The sequence below is a fragment of the Pteropus alecto genome, unplaced genomic scaffold (assembly GCF_000325575.1).
Source record: "Pteropus alecto unplaced genomic scaffold, ASM32557v1 scaffold11, whole genome shotgun sequence".
NCBI classification, from domain to species: domain Eukaryota; kingdom Metazoa; phylum Chordata; class Mammalia; order Chiroptera; family Pteropodidae; genus Pteropus; species Pteropus alecto.
Window position 1 is genome coordinate 11,906,113 of NW_006431956.1, and position 23,405 is coordinate 11,929,517.

Here is a 23,405-nt window from a genome sequence, read left to right on the forward strand (position 1 = left end):
TTATTGCAGTTCTTCCTGGTTTCTGACAGGAGGAACTGCTGGGTGAAATCAAAAGCGAGGTTTTAGGGGTTGATCTCAGGTTGTACCATTTTAATTTTTGTTTAAGGAAGATGCACAATGCAAACAAGTCACTATAAATCTGTAAAACTATATAAATTATATACTCGATTATATTAATTATATATTTATATTTAATTTTAATTATATTAATATGTATTTAATTATTACAAATAGTTCTGAACAAATAGAATGTAAAATAAGTACATACGTATTCTCTACCTAGAACGAACAAATGTTACCTTTTCATATTTGCTTCAAATAGTCCCTTCTTAGAATAATAAAAGATTAAATTGAAGTACTTTCTGTACTCTCCTCAGTCTGAGTCAACTAATTATCCTTTAGTGTCAGGCCGTTCTATATATTCTTTCCAGTTTTAGTGAGACATAGTTGAGATATATTAGTTTAAGGTGTAAAACATTATAGTATATGTATATATATAGAAAAATGATTACCACAATAAGTTTGGTTAACATCTTTTACCTCATATAGTTGCAAATATTTTTTTCTTTTGATGAGGATTTTTTTTTGATGAGAACTTTTAAGATTTACTGTTTTTACTGTGAGCAACTTTCAAATACACAAAACAATACAGTATTGTTAATTACAGTAAATCTGCTGTATATTACATCCCCAGGTCTTGACTTATATAACTGGACGTTTTTATCTTTGGCCGCCTTCACCCATTTTCACCGCCTATACCTGCTGCCTGTGGCAATCACCAGTCTTTTCTCTAAGAGTTTGGTTTCTTTAGATTCCAGAAGTGAGTTCATATAGCATTTGTCTTTCTCTTTCTTACTTGTTTCACTTAGCATAATGCCCTCAAGGTCCATCTGTATTGTCACAAATGACAGGATTTCCTTCTTTTTTTATGGCAGAATAATATTCCTGCGTGTATTTTTTATATATATATCTGTACATATCACCATCTATGTTTTAATACTTATGTGTCGGGATCCATACATACCATCTAGTATTGTATTATTTTACAGAAATGGTACCATATTGTATGTGCGTTCTGCAACTTATAATATAGCTACATTGGTATATACTGATATAGTTCATTATTATCTGCTTTTTAGTATTTTGTCACAGAATATACCGCAATTTAATTCTCTTATTGTCATTTAGGTTTTCAGTTTTTCATAATCACAAATAGTGCTGCACTGAACTTCCTTACAAATATTGAAGCTTGATATTTAAAAAAATATAGTCTGAGAATCTGTATTAATAGGCAAGTTTAATTTATTTATATTATAGTAATGATTGATGCATTTGGGCTTATTTCCAGAATTTTACGTTACTTATTTACCATACTTTTCTCTCCCCTCTTTTTCTTCAGTTAGGTGATTGAGTGCTCTTTATTCCTTAAAAAAAATCCTATACCGATCTGGAGATTATATGTTCTATTTCTTTTTAGTGTTTGCCCTTAGAATTGTAATATTCATACTTTATAAATATTTTTTTCCTTATTTTTTATTTTTTACACCTACAGTACCTGGTCTTCCTAGGTGGTTTCCTATCTAAGTGCTAAACAGGTCCAACCCTGCTTAGCTTCTGAGATTAGACGCATACTTTATATTTTTTAAAAAACTAATTTCTATACTCCTTTTAAACAAATCCAAGTATCTTAGGATGCCTTTTACTATTTTCAAAATCTTCGTTGTTGTCTATATTTTAATTCAACTGTATTTTTAATCTCCCAAATTAATATTTTTTTAAATAATCATCTATAATTTAGGTTTAACACTACTCATGTTTTTGCTCAACCCAGTTTTTCATTTTCCTTGCTACTTTATGTTTTCCTTGCTGCTTTAAAAAATTCTGAAAAGAAAAATTTTCAGAGTCTGTGGCTAAGAAAGCTATATATTCTTTTTATGTCTAAATATAATTTTGTTCTCTTGTATGCTCGTTTGAATTCTAGGATAATTGTTATTTTCTTGTAACTAAAAAATTATTCTAGCTTGTTTTCTGGTGCTTATTTCTGCAAATAGGAAATTTATTGACAGCCGTTTTATCCTTCTTGAGAGTTGATGTGCTTTTTCATTTGGACGACTCACTGCTTTTTTCCCATTTTGGAAAATTTTCTGTTTTCAGATATTATCACCTTCGCATTATATTTTCTTCTAAAACTGTTACTTAAGTGTATGTTTGGGATTCCCATCTTTTTCTTCATAGCTTTTAATTTCTTTTTTATATTTTCTGCCTTGTCTCTGCATTACACATAATCTCTTTGACTCTGCCTTCAAATTTATGCTTATCAACCCAATTAGTGAATTTATTTTCTGGGTGAATCATGTAGAATTTCTATTTTTATTTTTCAATTTACTTCTTTTTTTTATAGTATCTTGCTATTATTGCCTTAAGGATTACATTTTTTCCTTTATTTAAAATTATTTTAAAACTCAGATTTTGAATTCTTTGTTTTGTTTGTTACTCTGGTGGCAGATATCTTCATATACTTTGAAATTTTTGACTACGAGCTAATCATCTGGAGTTGTTGTCTTCCTTAAGAATCATTTTCCTCTAACCTAAGTTTGCGAAGATGTTACTATGGGGAGTTTTTGCATTTCTTCTGTTATTGTTAAGAATTGCCTTTGGCTGCTAGTAAAAAAAAGGCCAGATTAAATTCCTACAAATTAGGAATTTGCAAATTTACAAATTCTTTTCTTTAAAAGAAGTTCAGAAAGGCATTTTAAAGCTTTCATGACAGTTCTGTGAAGTCATTAGGGATCAGACTTTTTCTGTCTTCTGACTGTACAAACCTTAACACATGGTTTTCGTTTTCAGGGTTGTCCCACTGTCACAGTATGGCAGCTGGAACTGTAGTCCTTACCACTGCAGAAGGAAGTTCCAGGCAGAAAGAAGGGGGAGGGTAAGGTTAAAAAGTGGTTCTCTTTCCAGCTGAATTATCCTCTTAAACAAGCTTTCCTGGAAGCCCCGCTTGACAATTTATGTTTACTTTTACTGGCTCTTAATTGTTAGAGAGACCACAAAATATGGGCTCATTGATGAACTGAATAAAATTGGAATTCTCTTAGTAGACAGGAAGGAGAAAATGAATTTGGGGTTTGTAACCTGTAGACTGTCACACTTTGCCCAGAGGGGTTCATTCCTGCAGACCAGTTTTTACCCAGTGTTTCTTGGACTGGATTCCAGCCCCTTTATATAATGGATTTTGAGCCTCACACTCTCTCTCAGCATAAGCTTGAGTTTCCTGTTTTTCTAGGGTGACTCTTCTACTCATGTCCAGAACATGTGTCTCACTTCAGTGCAGCTTCTCTAGTCTTAGTGTTTTTCTAGGATAGATTCCCCTTTGGTGGTTGGATAGGCCCTTACCAGCTCCTGTCCTTATGCAGGGAGCCCATTTAGAGCTCTTGTGCACATTTAGGATCTATGCTAGAGTCATAGTAAACTAAACCCCAGCCTCTAGGGTTTATAGTAGATCTGATATTGTCATCGACTGCCTCAGCTTCAACTAATGTACATTCTTTTAGCTTTTAAGTACTCTGTTTTTAATTTCTGCCACCTGGAGATTTACCTTTATCTACATAATTAAAATTATTTTTAGATTTATCTATCTTATATATATAACCTTTTTCTTTTTATTTCTGTACAAGCTTTTTAGCCTATATATGTTAAGTGGAATGCCTTCAAAGTTAAACATTTGCTAACATTTTTTCTTACTACTGATTTTATATCTAATACTTGCTTTTTAAAAATTCAGTATAGCATTCTAAGTTCCTTATAACTTTGAAAGAGGAGATTTTAACAAGTTAATAGATTTCGTGCTTACAACCATAGGTAAAACAGCAAGTAGCCAACTTCCCTAGTCTCTCTTCTTGATTTCCTCTTTCTTTTATTATGAGAAGAGCTTGGCATAACTTAAGTGTTTAATACCTGTTTGTATCCTTTCCTAACCAGTCTGTATAACTAGTAAGAAAAATGAAAACATAAAGGTACCTAGATACATTCCCTAGCATATAGTACCTGTTTATTCCATTTTTTATTAAGATTTAATTTTTATGTTGGTATCCATGTGATAAATGCACATAGTCAAAGTCAGGTAGTACCAGAGTCTTCTCTCAGACACAAAGCAGTACTTTGCTACTTGACTCTAGAACCCTCATCTCATTCCCTAGAGGAAACCCCTTTTGGCTGTTCTTTCTGGTATTTACTTCTTTATTTCTAAAAGGAATGTATAAGCTATTTTTGACATCATTTTTAGATGTTTGCTTTTCAGTGTATGACAAATTTTGGTTAAATCAGTAATGTTAAATAGTAAGATTTACATTATTATAACTATTTGGTTAATTTCTGAGCCAAGTATATTCCTTTTTTTTGTATTTTTCCTTGAGATTAATAATTGTCTTGTACTTTCATTTTTCTTGTATTCTTTATTATAAGGCTATATTTTTATATACCCTCTAGTTGCTTCTTTATCTAATCTTGCATTTGGTTAATGAATCAGGTAGTCTGTAAATTCAGTTTTCCTTTTCTTCTCTTTACCTTCTTTTTCTCTCCCTCTCAGTCTCTTCTTTTTCCTTCTCCCTCTTTCTCTTCCTCTCCCCCTCCTTCCTCTCTCCCCTTTTTCTTTTCCTTCTCTCTTGCCTCCTCTCTTCTCCCTCTCTTCTCTTCTCCCTATTCTGCCTCCTCATTTCTCTCCTCTTCCACCTTTCCCTCTTCCTCCTTTTTAAACCGTTGGACCTTCTTCTGGATACTATCTCCCTGTTCCCATCAGGACTGGTTTCTCTTTCTTTAGGCCTGGAACTTCCCTTCACTATTATCTTAGGAGTTTTTTTACTTCTCGCTTATTTTGGGTTCCCTGTTTTTTAACCCCTCACAACCCTATTTCTTCATCTTTAGTGGTTTATTTCCTTGTTTTGGTGGGCACGTATTCTAGCAGCGTCATAGGAAAAAGGTGTGTGAGAAGTAAATTTTTAAAGATTTTATGCTTTTGATAAAATTAGCTTTACCATCTTACTTGATTGATAGTTTGGCTGAATAGAAATTTGTGTTTGGTGGTCATTTTCCTTCAGAATTTTGAAGCTATTTCTCCATTGCTTTTTAGCTTTCAGTGTTTCTGAGAAGGAAGCCCCATGAAATTCTGATTTCTGATTCTTTGTATGTGATCGTTCTCTCTGGATTTAGTATTTTTTCTTTATCCAGCTTATTTCTGATATTTTACATGGTAGTGTGCTTTCTTTCACTCATTGTACTGAGCACACAAGTGGTCCTTTTGATTTGGTAAATCATGGAGGAGAACATGAGTTTAGCTAAAGGAAATTTTTTTATATTATTTCTTTGATAATTTCCTCAGTTCTGTTAACATTGTTGTTTTTTTTCCGTATGTTTATTTAGATGTTGGACCTTTTGAACTAATCTTCTGATTTTTTACATTTTGTCTTTGTTCATTTTCTGCTTTTTGAGGCATTGCCTTACTTTATTTTCCAACTCTTATATTTCTAAATTCCATTACATTTTTAATTTCCAAAGGCTTTTATGCTCTCTGAATGCTCTTCATTTTTTATCTTATGTTTTTCTTTCTTTGATGCAATATCTTAACTATGAGGATATGCATCAGAGGGTTGTTTTTGTTTAATTCAGTTTCTTCTGCTTCTGGGACTTTTTTCCTTAGTTTCTTTGTACAGTTTGTTTTGGCCTGTCTTGTTAAAGACTTTGCTTTAAAATCTGGCGACTCCTAGCTATCAAGCTCCTAATGAGTTGATTGGAAGCTCTGTGTGTGGGCAGGGATTGTTGGCTGATTGGCTTCATTATAGGCCATCTAGCTGGGTTCTTTTATTAGGAGACCACCAACTGATTAGTTTATTCAGAGAAAAATCTTTCAGTCATTTGTTTGGGATTGACCAGCCAGGTTACCAATATTTTTTGAGCCAGGTAGTTGCTGGAATTTCACTATTTAGAATTAGATTTTCAATAATTTTTTTTTTTTCCCCTTCAGTATGATACCCCTTTCCTCAGATGTGCCTTGTGTCCCCAAGTCCAAATTTCATTGTTTACCCTTTTTGCAGTTTTCTAGGGTGAGGGAGAGACAGGTACCCAGTAGTTCGTAGTGAAGAAGGAAATTGGGAGGGGAGTGTTGATTGTTTTTAGATTATATTCAATCCCTCCTGTTTTTAGCTTCACCGGAACCCATCCCTCCTAGATACATACACCACTGTACATGTACAACTCCCTACCCCGAATACCTGGTACCTAAAGTTCTTCAGTTTCTGATGCTATGTGGTCTAAGATACACTGCTTTTGGGCTTGTTTTACTGCAGCAACCTTTTCTGATCTGTTAAGTAATGGGTTCCCAACTCCTGTCTGTGGTTTGTTAGGAACCGGGCTGCACAGCAGGTGGTGAGCAGCAGGGCGGGCAAGCTAGCTGAAGCTTCATCTGTATCTGCAGCCGCTCCCCAGCGTGAGCATCACCACCTCAGCTCCACCTCAGATCATCAGGCATTAGATTCTCTTAGGAGCACCGGTCCCTGGTGCCAAAAAGGTTGAGGACTGCTGTTTAAGTCATTTACTACTTGTTTCCTTTCTAGCTTCCAAAACTTTGTAGTTGTCTCCCCTTATATTCTCTTTGTCCTGTGGCTTTATGTCCTTTTATCTCATTTAATGGAATTTTAGGAAGAAAGGAGTTACTTTTTAAGTAGAATTAAGTACCTGTGCTTGTGATGTAGTCTTTTCTCATTTCTCCCTGATCTTGGTTTATCTTTTAGCCTGTCTTTTTTACTTGATTTTTCTCTCCACTTAGATTACAGACATTTTTGTAGAATTCCCTTGGATTCTACGTTTTCTTTACAGTTTTCACCTTTTTGTCTTTCCTCTTTTACTTCCTGGAAGAATAAAACTATAGTTGGTTTCTCTGCTTCAACTGCCTACTGTATGTAGTATAGCCTCTTAGTTGTGTTTGATGATTGAAATATAACTTAGTTTTTATTTTAAATAATGGCATATAAAAATCTGCATTTACTATAACACTTTCATCATGGACACTGTCCATTTTGTCTTTCATGATCATTATATAAAGATCCGTGTACAAGAAGTTCTTTTAACAATTTAGCATCAGGAAAATTGTCTCCCTTGAAGCTCTGGTATATTTCCTCCTTTTCAATAGCTCTATGACACACATTCTATTTCCCTTTTTGTTCTGGCTACCAGGCAGTCCAGAACCAAATCTGGTGTTTAGTTACATCAGTTATATTAATCTGATTATTAGTATATTTGTTTCCTCCTCCTCCTCTGGTGGGGTTTAGAACTTCACCTCTTATCTCTGTTTCTCTGCGTGTTGATTTCATTCTCTCATACTACAGACTCTCTACTTCATGAGGCTGGAACCATGACTGCTGGCAGCTCTTGGCTCTCATCTTCCCATCCCCTTCTACCAGAAGAAGGGGCTCTCTTGAAGAATCCTGAGAAGGACTCTGATTGACCTGTCTTGGATCATGTACCCACCATCCCTGTGGCTGGAGTGGGGAGGGCACTATGAATGGCAACCCTCACTAGAACTACATAGTTGGAGTCAGGGGTAAGAGAGTTTCCCTAAATCAGGGGGATGTCCCTCATACTGGCTTTCAATGTTCATGTTCCTATTTTTTATTGTTATAATACAGGTCCTGTATTTATTTGTAGGCTGTCTCACATCCTTTTCTGAAAAAAGTTTAGGTATAAATAAGTATATAAAATATCACAAACACCTTTTCATTCACCCTTATTACCATTACATTTGGCTCTTAAGTCTGCCACTCTATTGATTTTGCTAACCTCAAATAGCCATGTCCAAAATTTGCTTACCAGTTTTCATTCTACTTGAACTACTTTTAGCATTTAAAACTGTGATCACTCCATCTTTCTTGCAGTTCTCTCTCCTCATGACTTCTGGGAAGCTACTTTCTTCTCCTACCTGTCTTTTGGATTCCTGTTTGGTATTACTTCCTTCTCTAAAATTGAAGTTACACGATTGCTTTTCTGGCCTGTTTATTTGATTACCTCACCTGAAGTAAACTTATACATGCTTATAGATGCCTCTAGGGATCAATATCACTTGAACAATTTTTTCTAGCCTTCAGATCCATATTTGCAGTTGCCTTTTGGATATCTCTATTTAGATATCCTAGGCATCTTAAATTAATTTCTCTACTTCTCTAGTCACATAATCTAAGCTCTATTTTTTTTTGTCCAGATTATTGCAACAGTTGAAATTGCTTATTTAATTTTCAGTAAGGTGGTATATTGATATGGTGCAAAAAATATAAAAAGATATATAGTGAAAGTTATTCCTTGTGAATCTCTTACTTGCCTAGTTTTGTTTCCCAACTTCCCATTGCTATTTGTTTTTCATTCATTTTCCTAGATTCTTTATATATGTACATGCTTCATACATATATAGACTCGTTTTTCTTTTCTACAGAAAGGTAGCATATTATTCATACTTCACAGTGAACGTCCTTCTTATCTTCTCCCCTTTTCAGTATAGTTCTTTTCAGTATAGTAGATTATCTCCTACAAAGCAAATATAATTGTCATTCCCTAATTTCGTGTAGTGTTTCTTTTTTTTTGCTTCTGCACAGAAATAAAATTTTCCTTTTTTCTGTAATCCTATTTATTCTTTAAAAAATTTTTTTCAGTTACAGTTGACTTTGAGTATTATTTTATATTAGCTTCAGGTGTACAGCATAGTTGTTAGACATTTATATAATTTATGAAGCGATCCCCTGATAAGTCTAGGACCCACCTGGCACTGATTATTACAGTATTATTGACTATATTCCCTATGCTGTACTTTATATCCCCATGACTATTTTGTAGCTACCAATTTGTACTTCTTAATCTCTTTACCTTTTTCATCCAGCCCTCCTGCCCCCTACTATCTGGCAAATACCAGTTTGTCCTCTGTATCTATGAGCCTGTTTCTGTTTTGTTTGTTCCTTTATTTTGTTCTTTAGATTACACATATAAGTGAAATCGTGTAGTATTTGTCTTTCTCTGTCTGACTTAATTTCACTTAGCATAATACCCTCTAGGTCCATCCATGTGGTCATAGATGATAAAGATTTAATTCTTTTTTATGGCTAATATTCTATTGTATATACGCACCACAACTTTATTCCTATAGTGGTTCTTAACTATTGGTGAAGGGAATAATTTTTTCTGGTCCACAATATTTTCACTAAAAGTATATTTCACACATTTAATTTTTGCACAGAGCATGACTGGGTAACAGCCCTCCACCTCCACCCTGGACACTAAAAATTCTAGTTCTAGTAGGGTCAGAAGTTTATAGTGGTATTGTTCTAGAGCCAAATAGGAATGACAGCTACCCTAACACGATGTAAACTCTCCTTTTTCCATCTCTCTTCTCTATCCCTTCTATTTTCACTTTCCCCACTCCATCTTCTACATAGCTATGAGTAGACTAATAACCCCAAAAGAATGACTTTCTACATGCTGTTTCCCAAAGATTATGCTGTTAAGTGCTATGCTATTCTTCAGGTTAAAGTTAAGCAAATAACCAGAAATGTTAAGACATGCCTATGTAAATATCTTCATCTTGATGCTGTTTTAGAATAGAAAAATGAAAATTGCATAAATTTGAGATTAGGAAGTAATAGATCATCAGTTTTAAGGGCACTATTCCTTCATGTGTGTTTTAACCCCCTTGTTCTTACTTTATTCCTTCTGTCTTTAAAGTTAGGATGGAGACGTTTAGATGAGCTGTATCTCTGTTCAGGAAAGTTTCGTTTTACTTAGACTTTCTGGAAAAACACTTCTTTTACTCTTCCTTGGCAACGTGATAATATTTATGGATGTTTGACTGCTTTTGACTGATTTTTTTGGGTAGTGCTGAGTTTTCTTTCCCAAACACTCTAATTTTTGGTCGTCTTTGTTATATGTAGGATTTTCTTATTTTTAATTATTAGATATATGATTCAGAGAAAAAATGGTATGCCCAGTATATGGACAATTAAAACAAAATAAAGTGAATATCCACATACTTAACAACCAAGCTTAAAAGATAGAGCATTGTTCATGCCTTTGACCCCTGTTGTGCCTCTCTCTGATTGTGTTCCCTTCTTCCCCTGAAGGAAACAGTTTTCTGAATTCTATTAATTGTTCTTGATTCTCTTCAGTTTTATTTCTAAACAATATATTATTTAGTTGTAGTTGTATTGAACTTCATGTAAATGGATTATGCTCTATTTATTTGATTCACAGTATATTTTTGAGCATTATTTGATGCATGTAGCTACAGTTGATAACATTTTTATTGTATAATATTTCAGCATGCCGATTACACCACTGTCTAGTCCACTGTTGAGGAACATGTAGATTTTTGTCAGTGTTTTGCAAACATGAATAGTTACTGTTGTGAACATTCTTATACATATGCAAGAATTTCTCTAGCTTATTGCTCTTCAAACTGCTGGGCATGCGACAAAAAGGGTCATAAAATTGATTTAGTGGAGAGCAACCAGCATTAACAAATGAAATAGAACAGGAGAAAAGGTTTTTCAGTATCCTCTGTATGTATACACAGTTGAAGTGTAAGACATTTTTTAGAGTGGTTCGTGGTCAAAGAAGTTTGAGTGACACAACTCTAGGGTAGATACTTAGAGTGGAGTTACTAGGTTGTCAGGAAGACCAGTCCATTTTCCGAAGTGATTATTTCACTTTATTTTCCCACCAATGAATGTCTTCTCTGCTCTATATGTTTAATATGTCAATCTTTTTAACTTTAGTCATTTTGATAGTTGTGTGGTTATATGTCCTTGTGGTTTTCATTTTGCAATTCTCTGGTTATTAATGATGGTAAACCCCTTTTCATGTATTTATAGGCCATTCGGATTTTCTCACTTGTGACTTGGAGATAGCTTCTCTATGTTAGTGGTTCACTTTTTTTATTTAATGAAAAGTTCTTAATTTCAATGTAGTCAAAATTCTCAGTTTTTATTTTGTGGTTAGTGCTTTATTGCGACCTATTAAATTTTTCCTAACTTAAGGTCCTGAAATTATTCTATATAATCTTCTAAAATAATTTTTTTCCCTTTTCACTTTTAAGTCTATAATCAACCCATCTGATTTGATTTCGTGTATAGAGTAAAATAGGGAGGAAAACATATATTTATTTTACATATTAACATTTATATATTTCATACTTATTATATGTAATATGTGTTACATATTAATTCAATAGGAACATTCAGTTTTTTTAACACCATTCTTTCCTCTTCTGCTATACAGTGGTATTATATCATAAATGAGCAGTTCCTGTATGTGTGGATTTGTTTCTGGATGTTCTGTTCTATTCTTTTGATTCGTCTTCTCTTTGTGCCAACACTGCAGTTTAAAATGACTATAGCTTGACCATCTGAATGGGAAAATGTATTTCCAAGCAACGCCTCCGATAAAGGCCTAATATCCAAAATATACACAGAACTCATACAACTCAATAACAACAAAAAAACAAACGATCCAGTCATAAAATGGGCAGAGGGCCCTAATAGACACTTCTCTCTAGAGAACATAGAGATGGCCAACAAATATATGAAAAGATGCTCAACATCTCTAGCTATTAGGGAAATGCAAATCAAAACCACAATGAGATACCATCTCACACCTGTTAGAATAGCTTTTAATAACAGGACAAGTAATAACAAATGTCGGAGAGTATGCGGAGAAAAAGTAACCCTCATACACTGCTGGTGGGATTGCAAATTGGTACAGCCTCTATGAAAACAGTATGAAGGTTCCCCAAAAAACTAAGAATTGATCTACCATATGATCTAACAATCCCTCTACTGGGTATTTACCCCAAAGACTTGAAAACATATGCCCGAAAAGATATTTGCACACCAGTGTTCATGGCAGCATTATTCACAGTGGCCCAGGTGATAGATGATTGGCTTTTAGAAGCTGTGGTACATATATACAATGGCATATTACTGAGCCATAAGAAGAGATGAAATACATGGATGGACCCTGAGATAATCATACTAAGCAAAATAAACCAGACAGAAAAAGTTGAAAACCAGATGATATCACTTATATGTGGGATATAAACCTAAAAGCAATAAACAAACAGGACAAACAAACAGAGACTCAATATTATATTAGTTTCAGGTGTACAACAGTGATTAGACATTTCTATACCTTATGAAATGATTACCCTAAGTCTAGTACCCATCTGATACCATACATAATTATTACAATACTATTGACTATACTTCTTATGCAGTACTTTACATCCCCGTGACTAATTTTATAACTGGCAGTTTGTACTTAGTCCTCTTCATTTTGCCCGTCCCACCTAACACCCCCATCTGGCAACCATCAGTTTGTTCTCCGTATCTATGAATTTATTTTTGTTTCATTCATTTATTTTTTTTAGAATCTACATGTAAGAGAAATCATTAGGTGTTTTTGTATATCTGGCTTATTTCACTTAGCTTCTGACTTATTTCACATCATTCATTGCAGATGACAAGATTTCATTCTTTTAATGGCTGAGTAATGTTCCATTGTATATATATATATACACCACATCATCTTCATCCATTTGTCTGTTGATGGACATCTAGGTAGTTTCCATATCTTGGCTATTGTAAATAATGCTGCAGTGAGTATAGGGGTGTGTATATCTTTTGAATTAGCGTTTTTGATTTCTCAGATAAGTACCCAGAAGTGGGATTGCTAGGTCATGTAGTATTTCTACTTTTAATTTTTTGAGGAATCTCCATACTAGTTTTTATAGTGGCTGCACCAGTTTACAAACCCACCAGCAGTGCATGAGGGTTCCTTTTTTCCACATCCTTGCCACTTATTCTTTGTTGTCTTTTTGATAATAGCCGTTCTGACGGGTGCAAGTTGATATTTCATTGTGGTTTTGATTTGCATTTCCCTGATGACTAGTGATGTTGAGCATCTTTTCTTATGTCTGTTGGCCCTCTGTATGTCCTCTTTGAAGAAATGTTTGTTTAGGTCCTCTGCTCATTTTTTAATATTGTTTTTTTGATGTTGAATTGTATCATGAGTTTTTTATATATTTTGGGTATCAATCCTTTATTGGACATATTATCTACAACTTTTTCATCATTTCAGACAGAGATTCCGTACCTGTTAAACAATAACTCCTCATTCTACCTTCTTCTCAGCTTGCTTTTATCCTATTTCATGTCTTTTTTAAAATTAAATTTACTGGGGTAACAATGGTTAATAACATTATGTAAGTTTCAAATATATAGTTCCATAATACATCATCTATATATTTCATTGTGTACTCATCACTCAGAATCTAGTCTCCTTCTGTCACCACATATTGACCCTCTTTACTCTCTTCATCCTCTTTTCATGCTCCCAACTTTTTATCTCTCTGACTGTCTACTATAGATATCTATGTAAGTGAGATTGTACAATATTTATCCTTTGTATCTAGCTTATTTCACTTAGTTTAATGTTTTTGATGTTCATCTTTTAATATACCGTTGTAGGTGTGTTAAAATTTACTGCCTTTTTATGGCTGAAAAATATTCCACTGTATGTATATACCACATTTTGTTTATCCATTCATCTGTTGATAGATGTTTGGCTGTTTCTTCCTTTTGACTATTGCAAATAATGTTGCTAATGAACATTGGTGTGCACGTATCTATTTGAGTCTCTCTTTTCAAATTTTTAGGGTATATAGTAAGAGTGAAATTGGCTGAATCATATGGTTATTCTGTGTTCAACTTTTTGAGGAATGGCCAAAATGTTTTTCACAGAGGCTGCACTGTTTTACATTCCCACCAGCAGTGGATGAGGGTTTCAATTTCTCTACACCTCCTCCAACTTTTTGGGTTTTTTTGATAATAGCCATGCCGGTGATGTGAAGTGGTATTTATTTCCTTGTGGTTTTGATTTGTATTTCCCTAATGATTGGTGATGCTGAGCATCTTTTCATGTGCTTTTTGGCTATTTGTAAATCTTTGGAGAAATGCCTGTTCAGTCATTTGCCCATTTTGTAAGTGGGTTGTTTGTCTTTTTGTTGTTGAATTATAAGAGTTCTTTATCTAATTCTAGATACTAAGACTAGTATCTGGTTCTGGATCTGGACTCTTAGCAGATATATGACTTGCAAATGTTTTCTTGTATTCTGTGGCTGGTTTTTTCACTCTCAGATACACAAAGTTTTAATTTCGATGAAGTTCAGTTTAATTTTTGGTTTTTGTTGCCTGAGCTTTTGGTGTCATGTCCAAAAACTCAGTGCCAAACCCAGGGTCACAAAGATTTCCCTAATGTTTTAAAAGCATTCCTTAGGTTTTAGCTCTTATGTCTAGGTCTTTGATCCATTTCGAGTTAATTTTTTTTAAAGAAATTAAAACACTTTAAAAAATCATGAGTGGATGATTTTTTAGTTAATTTTTGTGTATATAGTGTAAATAAGGTAAGGGTCCAACTTCACCTTCATTGTTTTGCATGTGGATATCCAGTTTTCTCAGCACCATTTGTTGAAAAGACAGTCCTTTCCCTATTGAATGCTTTGACTCTTTTGTCAAAAATCAGTTGACCATATATATGAGGATTTATTTCTGTGCTCTCTACATTGTTCTCTGAGTCTGTTTTTATTCCAGTTACCACACCATTTTGATTAATGTACTTTTTAATAAGTTTTGAAATCAGAAAGTGTGAGGCCTCCAACTTGGTTCTTTGTTTTTGTTATTCAGAGTCCCATAAGATTCCAAATGAATTTTGGGAGATTAGTGGACATTCGATCTTGTCCAAAATGTCCATGAAGACATTTGGTCCTTGTCAAAAAAGGTCCTTGAAATTTGGTCCTGTCCAAAGAATCCATTAGCGTATTTGGTCCATGCCAAATGGTCCTTGCTATTTGGGCCTGTCTAAAATTTCCATGCTTCAAATAGCTGATGATGTTTATTGATACTTTTGGTTTACAGGATTAATTCATAAAAAATACTGTTATGTTTTATTGGTCCTGTGTCTGTATTGCCAATAGTAATTTTTCTTCCTTCAGCATAGATGGTGATGGCACATATGGTTAGGAAGATGGGTTGTTGTGGACAAGACGTTTCCATAGATGTTTTGGTTCGGGGCCAAATATCTCCATGGTCATTTTTGACAGGACCAAATGTCCTGCAAGGATTTTAGAAATGCATTTTTCTATTTCTGCATAAACTGTTGTTGGGATTTTTGGTAGGGATGGCATTGAATCTGTAGATCACTTTGGATAGTAATGACATCCTAACAGCATTGTCTTCCAATCCATGCATACTGATGTCTTTATATTTATTTGTGTTGTCTATAATTTCTTTCAGCAGCATTTTGTAGTTTTCATTGTATAAGTTCTTTGTCTCCTTGGATAGGCTTATTTCTAAAATTTTTTATGCTATTATAAATGCATTTGTTTTCTTAATTTTCTTTTTTGGTTTATTCATTTACAGTTATTTTAAATTAAATCTTTTATTTAAGTCAAATGTAGAGTTACATGAAGGTGTAAGAAATAATACAAAGAAATCTTGCATACCATTTACCCAGTTTCCCCAATGCTAACATCTTGAAGAACTATAGGACAATATTGCCACCAGGATATTGAAATTGATACAGATAACAAACAGAATAATTCCATCACCAGAAGGATCCTTCATGGTACCCTTTTTTATAGCCACACTTGATTCTTTACTGCCCTCAGGCTTAATCCCTGGTAACTACAAATGCGTTCTCCAGTTCTGTAATTTTATTACTTTAAGGATGTTATATAAATGGAATCATAGAACATATAACTTTCTGGGATTGGGTTTTTTTTTTTTTTCACTCAGCATAATTCTCTGGCAATTCATCCAGGTCATGAATGTATCAGTGGTTTGTTCCTTTTTAGTGCTTAGTATTCTGTGTTATGAGTATACCACAGTTTGTTTAACCATTCATCTGCTGAAGAATACCTCAGGTACTTCCAGTTGGGGGTTATTATGAATAAAGCTGTTGTAAATATTCATGTACAGAATTTTTCATGAACATAGGTCTTCATTTCTCTGGGATGAATGTCTAGTTGTACAATTGTTGAGTTGTATGGATAACTACATGTTCAGTTTTTTTTTAAGAAATTGCCAAACTTTTTTCCAGAGCGACTCTACCATTTTACATTTCTACCAGAAGTTTGTGAGTAATCCAGTCTTTAAACATTCTTGCCAGCATGAGGCATTGGTTTTTTTTAGTAATTTTTATAGGCGTGTAGTGATAATCTAATTTGATTTTAATTTGCATTTACCTGATGGCTGATGATGTGCTTATTCATGCCCTTATTTGCTGTCTGTATATTCTCTTTCAGTCAAATGTCCATGACTTTAGCCTGTTTTCTAATTTGTTTGCTTATCTATTTGTCTGTTTGTCTGTCTGTCATTAGTCAGCTGGACTTAGTTTATGTTAGATGATTCCTATTTTGTTGGTAACATTCAAAGCAGCGTATAGTTGGGAGCCTGACAAACATACGCCTTCTCTCCATCAGGCCTGGGGTGGAGAAGGAAGCCTCTGTCTTTGCTGTGCCCACTGCCTTCTGTGCCTTCTTCCTCCCTCAGTCTTCTGGAGCATCAGTGGTTCCTTACTTACCTCATTATTATCTAAATAGTAATTTTTACATCATTTGCTTAGGTTTTTATTATTATTATTATAGAGCTTGGCACTTCTTATATAGTCTAAATATAAGAGCTTTGTTAAGTATGTGATTTGCTTTTTTTCTCCCATGCTGGAGCTTGTGTTTTCATCCTCATAATGGGCTTTTTTATGCAGTTTCTAATTTTGTTGAAGTCCAGTGTATGAATTTTTCCCATATGGACCATACTTTTGTTGTAAAATCTAATAACTCTTTACCTAAACCCTAAATCCCCCCAAATTTTGTTTTCTTTTAAAAGTTTTATAGTCTTATGCTTCACATTTAAATTTATGATCCATTTTAAGATAATTTTTATGTAAGATGTGAGACTCAGGTGAAGGTTTTTTTGTTCGTTTGTTTTTTGCCTATGGGTATCCAAATGCTCCAGTGCCATTTGTTGAAAAATTGCTCTTATACCTTGGTACAGCTGGGCATCTTCGAGTGTATGTCTGGGTTTTCTGTCTGTTACATTGATCTATGTGTCTGTCTGGCAGTACCACACTGTCTTAATTACTGTAGCTGCATAATATAACTCTTTGAAATTAGATAGATGATTCTTTCCACTTTATTCTTTTTCAGAATTATAAGTTATCGAGTTTTGTTATTGGTTTTTAAAAATACATATATTTTAGAATAACTTGTCTGTATCCATCCAAAAATCTTACTAGGCTTTTGATAGGAATACCATTAAACCTGAATATCAGTTTGTGGTGAATTGACATCTTTATTATGTTGAGTTTCCTAATCTATGAACATGCTATGTGTTTCCATTTATTTAGATTTTCTTTGCTTTCTTTTGTCAGTTTTGTGTAGTTTTCAGCCTACAAGTACTGTACATGCTTTATGAGTTTATACCTAAGTATTTAGTTTTGGGGGAAGCAATTATAAATAGTGCTTTATGTTTTTTCTTTTTTAATAATTAAGAAAACTTTCGATTACAGTTGACATACAGTAAGTATTGTATGTTTAATTTTTGTGCCCATTTATTTATTGGTAGTATATGGAAGTAACAATTGATTCTTATATTTACCTTGGCATCTTGCGATCTTGTTGAATTCACTTATTAGTTCTAGAGTCTTGTTACAGAGTCCTTGGGATTTTTGGTAGATAATTGTGTCATCCGCAAATCAGGTTATTTTTATTTCTTCTCAATTTGTCTACCTTTTATGCTTACCTAATAGCTCTTGGTAGAAGTTCTGCACCATCTTAAGATCGGTGAGAGTGAACATGTCTTGTTTCTGACCTTAGGGGGAAAACATTTACTCAGTGATGAGAACATTAAACAGGATGTCAGCTTTTGGGTTTTGTTGATGTTCTCTATGAACTTGAGAGTATTTACTTGTATTTTGTTCCTATTTTTCTTAGCTTTTTTTTATTATCTTGAATGGTGAATTTTGTCAAGTATTTTTTCTACATCAATATATGTAATTTTTTTCTTTAGCCTGTCAAGATGGTAGATTACATTAATTGATTTTGAGTATTTAATCTGCTTTGGAATAAGCACTATTTGATTATGGAAAACAATTCTCTTTATATATCGTGGGATCCTGTTTATATTTTGTTGAGGATTTTTCTGTCTATTCAGGAGGGATATGGGTCTGTAGTTTTCTCTTTTCATACTCAATTTGTCTGGTTTTGGTATTGGAGTAATATTAGCTTCATAAAGTAAATTGAGAAATGCTCCTTTTCTGTTTTCTGGACTTGATTGCATAGAATTGGTGTTAATTCTCTAAATGTTTGGTACAGTTCTCCAGTGAAACTGTCTGGGCATTCATATTTCTGTTTTGGTAGTTTTTGGTAGTACACATTAAAATTTTAAAACAGTTTTAGAGCTATTCAAATGATCAGTTTCATAATTGATGAGTTGGAGTGGTTTTTTAAATTTTTTTGAGGAAGGGATCCATTTTATCTAAGCTGTCAAATTTGTGTGTGTGAAATTGTTGGTAGCATTTCCTTAGTATCCTTCTGATGTCTGTAGGATCTGTACTGAATCCTCTATTTTACTCCTTACACTGGTAATTTGTCTTCTTTTTTTTCTTTGTCAGTGTTGCTAGAGGCTTATCAATTTTATTGATCTTTTCAAAGAATCAGCTCCTTGTTTTGTTGACTTTTTATTTTAAATTTCATTGACTTCTCCACTTACATTTATTTTTTCCTTCCCCTTGCTTTTTTGCTTTTATTTTATTCTTTTTTTTTTTTTTTTTTGGTTCCTGAGGTGGAAGTTTAGGTTATTGATTTGAGACTTTTCTTCTTTTCTATGCATTTTTATAAATTTCCCTCTTATCATTGGTTTAGCTCTGTCTCACAAATTTTGATATGTTGTATTTTTATTTTCATTCAGTTGAATATATTTTTTTTCATTTTCCTTAAGGCTTCCTCATTTATTATTGTGCCACTTCTTAGTCTTCTCTGGTTTCTGATGAGAAATTTACCCTCATTCAAATTATTTTTCCCCTATAAAGTGTTGTTTTTCTTTAGATGTGTTCAAGATATTTTTTTTGTCTTTAGATTTCAGAAGTTTAATTAGGATGTATTTAGAAGTAGTTGTCTCTGGAATTATCTTGTTTGAGATTTGCTCAGATTCTTGAATACCTGTAGTTTTATGTCTTGCCAATTTGGGGAATTCTTCAGCCATTATTTATTTGAGTACTTTTTCAGTCCTGCTTTATTTATTTTTCCTTTCTGGTCCTCTAATGACAAAAAAAAAAAAAAAAAAAAGGCTACTTTTCTGTTATAGTCCCAAAGATCCCTGAGGCTCTGTTTGTTTGTTTATTTTTTTCCCAGTCTGTTTTCTTTCTGTTGTTTACATTAGGTAATTGTTATTGTTATATCTTCTAGTTCACTGATTCTTTCCCTCTCTTTCCTTCATTCTGCTGTTGAGGTCATTCATTGAATTATTTATTATGCTTATTGTACTTTTCAGTTCTGAAATTTCCATTCGATTCTGCTTTGTGTTTTCAATTTTTTTGCTGAGGCTTTCTCTTTTCATTTCTGTGCTCATAATTGCTCGATGAATCATTTTTATCATGGCTGCTTTAAAATCTTCATCAGATAATTCTAACATCTCTGTCAGATGTTAAAATTACAAATATCTCAGTGTTGGCATCTGTTTGGCTTTTTTCAATCAGTTTGAGATCTTCCTGTTTCTTGATGTGAACGATGATTTTTAATTGAAACCTGAACATTTTTTGCGACTTTGCACCTTAGGTAAAGCTGTTGTAGCTGGCTTTCTCTGACGCTTGTCTAACAAAGGAAGAGTGTGGGTACCATCTTCTTATGCCAGGTAGGGGTTGAAGTTCAAGTTCCCCACTTAACCTCTGTTGACATTTGAAGGCAAATGTTTGTTATTGCCAAGCAGAGTTGGGAGTTTTGGCTCCCTGCCTGATCTCAGAGGATGTGGCCTCATTTACCGCTTTGTGTTGGTGAGAATCCTGACTCTGCTAGACCTTTCTGATATCACCCTAGTGTGGGCAGGGTGGATTCCCTCTTCTGCCAGATGGAGATAGAAGTCTAGGTTTTCCATGTTGTGTCCATTGACATGTGGGGGGAGGTTCTCATTACTAGCTGGTGAAAATGAAAGTTCCGATTCCCTATTTGACTTGTGCTTGCACTACCCCAGTGGGAGTCTTGGAATGACTCATAGTCCCGTGAGGGTAGATACCTAGGTTCCCTACTTGAGCATTGCAAGAATTGGTCAGGCCAGTTTTCTTCTGTGCTAGAGAACAACAGCTACTGTCTAAAAAGTTTTCTTTCTAGTTAATATGCACCCTTCTCAGTCCTTTGTCTAGAGAGAGAAGCCTTTTGTTGGGGCTTTTTTTTTTTTTTTTTTTGGTCTGTGCTTGTTGGTGCTTTCAGGTTTCTGACTTCTTCCATTCCAGGAATGAGATATATTAGGCAAAAACTCAGGGACATCACTACTATGCTGTTCCTTGGGTCCTGTGGTCCCTAGCTAATTTGCCTTCTTCCCTTAACCTTTTAGAGTATATATTTTTTTATTTGTAATGTTCATGGTTTTTGTTTCATACTTAGCAGTAATAGAGAAAAGCACATTTGCTCCATACTCTCAGAAATGAAGTCTAGCCTTTGATTTAGTTGCCTTTGCTCTGTTTTTCTGTTTTATATTTCATTGATTTCTGCTCTGATTTTTATTTATTTTTATTTTTTTATCTTCTAATTGTTTAAAGTACAAGGTCCTGAAGCCATTGATTTGAGTTGTTTCTTTTCTAATATAGGCATGTAGTGCTTATAAATTTCTCCCTCAATTACTGTTTTAACTTCCACAAATTTTGGTAGGTTTTGTTTTCATTCTCATTTTTTTAAAAATACTTTCTATTTTCTATTATTTCTTCTTTGACTTGTCGGTTACTTTAGAAGTATATTTAGATTCTAAATATTTGGGGATTTTATATTGATTTATAAATTGGCATGGTCAGAGAAAATTTTTGTATGACCTGAAACTTTTAAATTTATTAAAAGTTGTTTCATGGCCTAAGTATGACCTGTCTTGGCGAATGTTCTATATGTCTTTGAACAGAGTGTATGTGGTACTAGTTTGTGTAAAGTGTTCTGTAAATGTCACTTAATGTCAATTTGGTTATCATTCTGTTCGATATTATTCAGACTTCTGTATTCTTGCTGATTTTCTAGCTATTGGTTCTGTCAGTTATTTAGAGAAGTTTGTTGAAATCTCCAGAGTAATTGTGGATTTTTAAATTTCTTCTTGTGGTTGGTATTTTTACTTTATGTAGTTTGAAGTTATTAGGTGAATAAATGTTTAGGGTTTTTTAAACATTTTTATTTATTTATTGTTTTATGGTGACATTGGTTAATGAAATCCAATAAGTTTCAGCTGTACACTTTAACAATAAGGCATATATATGTTTATACTGTGTTCACTTTCCGTAGTTAGATTTCTTTCTGTCACCACATATTTGACCCCCTTTACCCTGTCTACCTCTCCGCTTCCTTCCATCCCCTACTCCCTGGTAACCACTAATCTATTGTCCATGACCGTGAGTCTCTGTCCTGTTCTTTTGCTGCTTTTTGGTTTATATCCCACATATAAATGGTATCATGTGAGTTTCAACTTTTTCTGTTTGGCTTATTTCGCTTAGCATGATTATCTCGAGGTCCATTCATAAACGTTTACGATATTTGTATCTTCTTTATGAATTAAACCCTTTATTTTTGTGAAATGATCCTCTTTTTTCCAATAATGTTGATTTTCAAATCTTTATATGCTATTGATATAGCCATTTTAATTTTCTTTTGATTTTGTAGTATGTAGTATGACTTTTTTCCCTAGCTGCTTTTAAAGATTTTTTTTTCTGTATCTCTGGTTTTAGGCAATTTGATCATATGTTTTGGTTTACATTCTTCATGTTTCCATTGCTTGGTGTTTATTTGAAGAGTACTTTGTTTTACGTGTTTATAATGACCAAATATGGCAAATTGTCGACATTCAGATTTTTTTCTGTATTTATCTCTTCTGTGGCTCTAATTAAAACTATTTTGGCCTCTTGAAGTTATTTCAAAGCTAACTTACTCTTTGTTCATTTTTTAAAGTATTTTTTCTCTGTGTTTCATTTAGGTTAGTAACTATTAACTTGGTTTCATGTGTTATAAATCTTATATAGTATGTTTTTCATCTTAGACCTTGTAATTTTCTCTAAATGTTCAAAATTTTTTATTTTTGGTATTTCTACATAACATGTTTAATGTTTTCTCTAGCTTGTTGAACATATGGAATGTATTCATAATAATTGTTTTAAAGGACTTTGGTAATAATTATTATCTATGTCATTTCAAGATTGGTTTGACTGACTGATTTTTGTTTCATTATGGTTGTAATTTCCTGCATCTCTATATGTCTTGTAAGTTTTTATTGACTTTTAGTCAATGTGAATTTTATCTTGTTAGGTTCTCTCTTTTAATATGCCTAAAGATATTTTTGGACTTCGTTCTGCGAAATGGTTAAGTTACTAGAAAACAGTTTGTTCCTTTTGGGTTTTGTTTTTATCTTTTGTTTGGACAGACCAGAGCTATGTTTAGTATTAATTTTTCCCTCCTGAGGCATTACCTTTCTTAGTATTCTGATATGCTATGAATTATTAAGTTTTCCATTCTGGCTTTTGGGAACAGATATTATTTGGATCTTTGTATGAATTCTAGGTGCTGTTACATCTAAATCTTTTGGTGGTTCTCTCCTTGACCTTGAATAGTTCTCTTACATGAAAATACTAATTAGTTATTCAATATATTCTAGGGTAAGCCTCTGTAGATCTCTTCATTTTTCTCTCTCTCCCCAGCTCTCTACTCAGTGCTGGTCTTCCTTGTGAGCTCTAGCCACCTTGGGTTCCTTGGACTCGCAGCTCCATTTCCTCAACTTTGGGAGACAGGCTCTGCCTGGGTTCCTTCTCCCTGTTCCACGGCCTGGAAACTCTCAAGGCAGTAAGCTGGGCAAATGTATGGCTCATGTCATTTGTTTGTCTCCCAGGGATCACTGTCTTATCATTACTTGTTGTCCAAAATCTTTAATGCTGTTGTTTCATACATTTTATTAGGTTTTTATTATTTCATGCAGAAGGTAAATCTGGTCCTTTTACTCTGTTTTGACTGGAGGTGGTAATACCATTGTGGTTTTATTTTGCATTTCCATAATGACTAGTAATGTTGAGCACATTTTAATTTTCTTATT

General features: G+C 33.7%; 1 protein-coding gene and 1 non-coding gene across 2 annotated transcripts in view; one reads left to right on the top strand and one right to left on the bottom strand.

Moving 5' to 3' along the window:
- Positions 1–23,405, top strand: part of MLLT10 (MLLT10, histone lysine methyltransferase DOT1L cofactor) — a 188,669-nt gene that overhangs the window by 6,382 nt on the left and 158,882 nt on the right.
- LOC112475721 lies at positions 16,642–16,705 on the bottom strand. Its single transcript, XR_003044838.1, has one exon. It is a non-coding gene; the product is annotated as a small nucleolar RNA SNORD42 (small nucleolar RNA).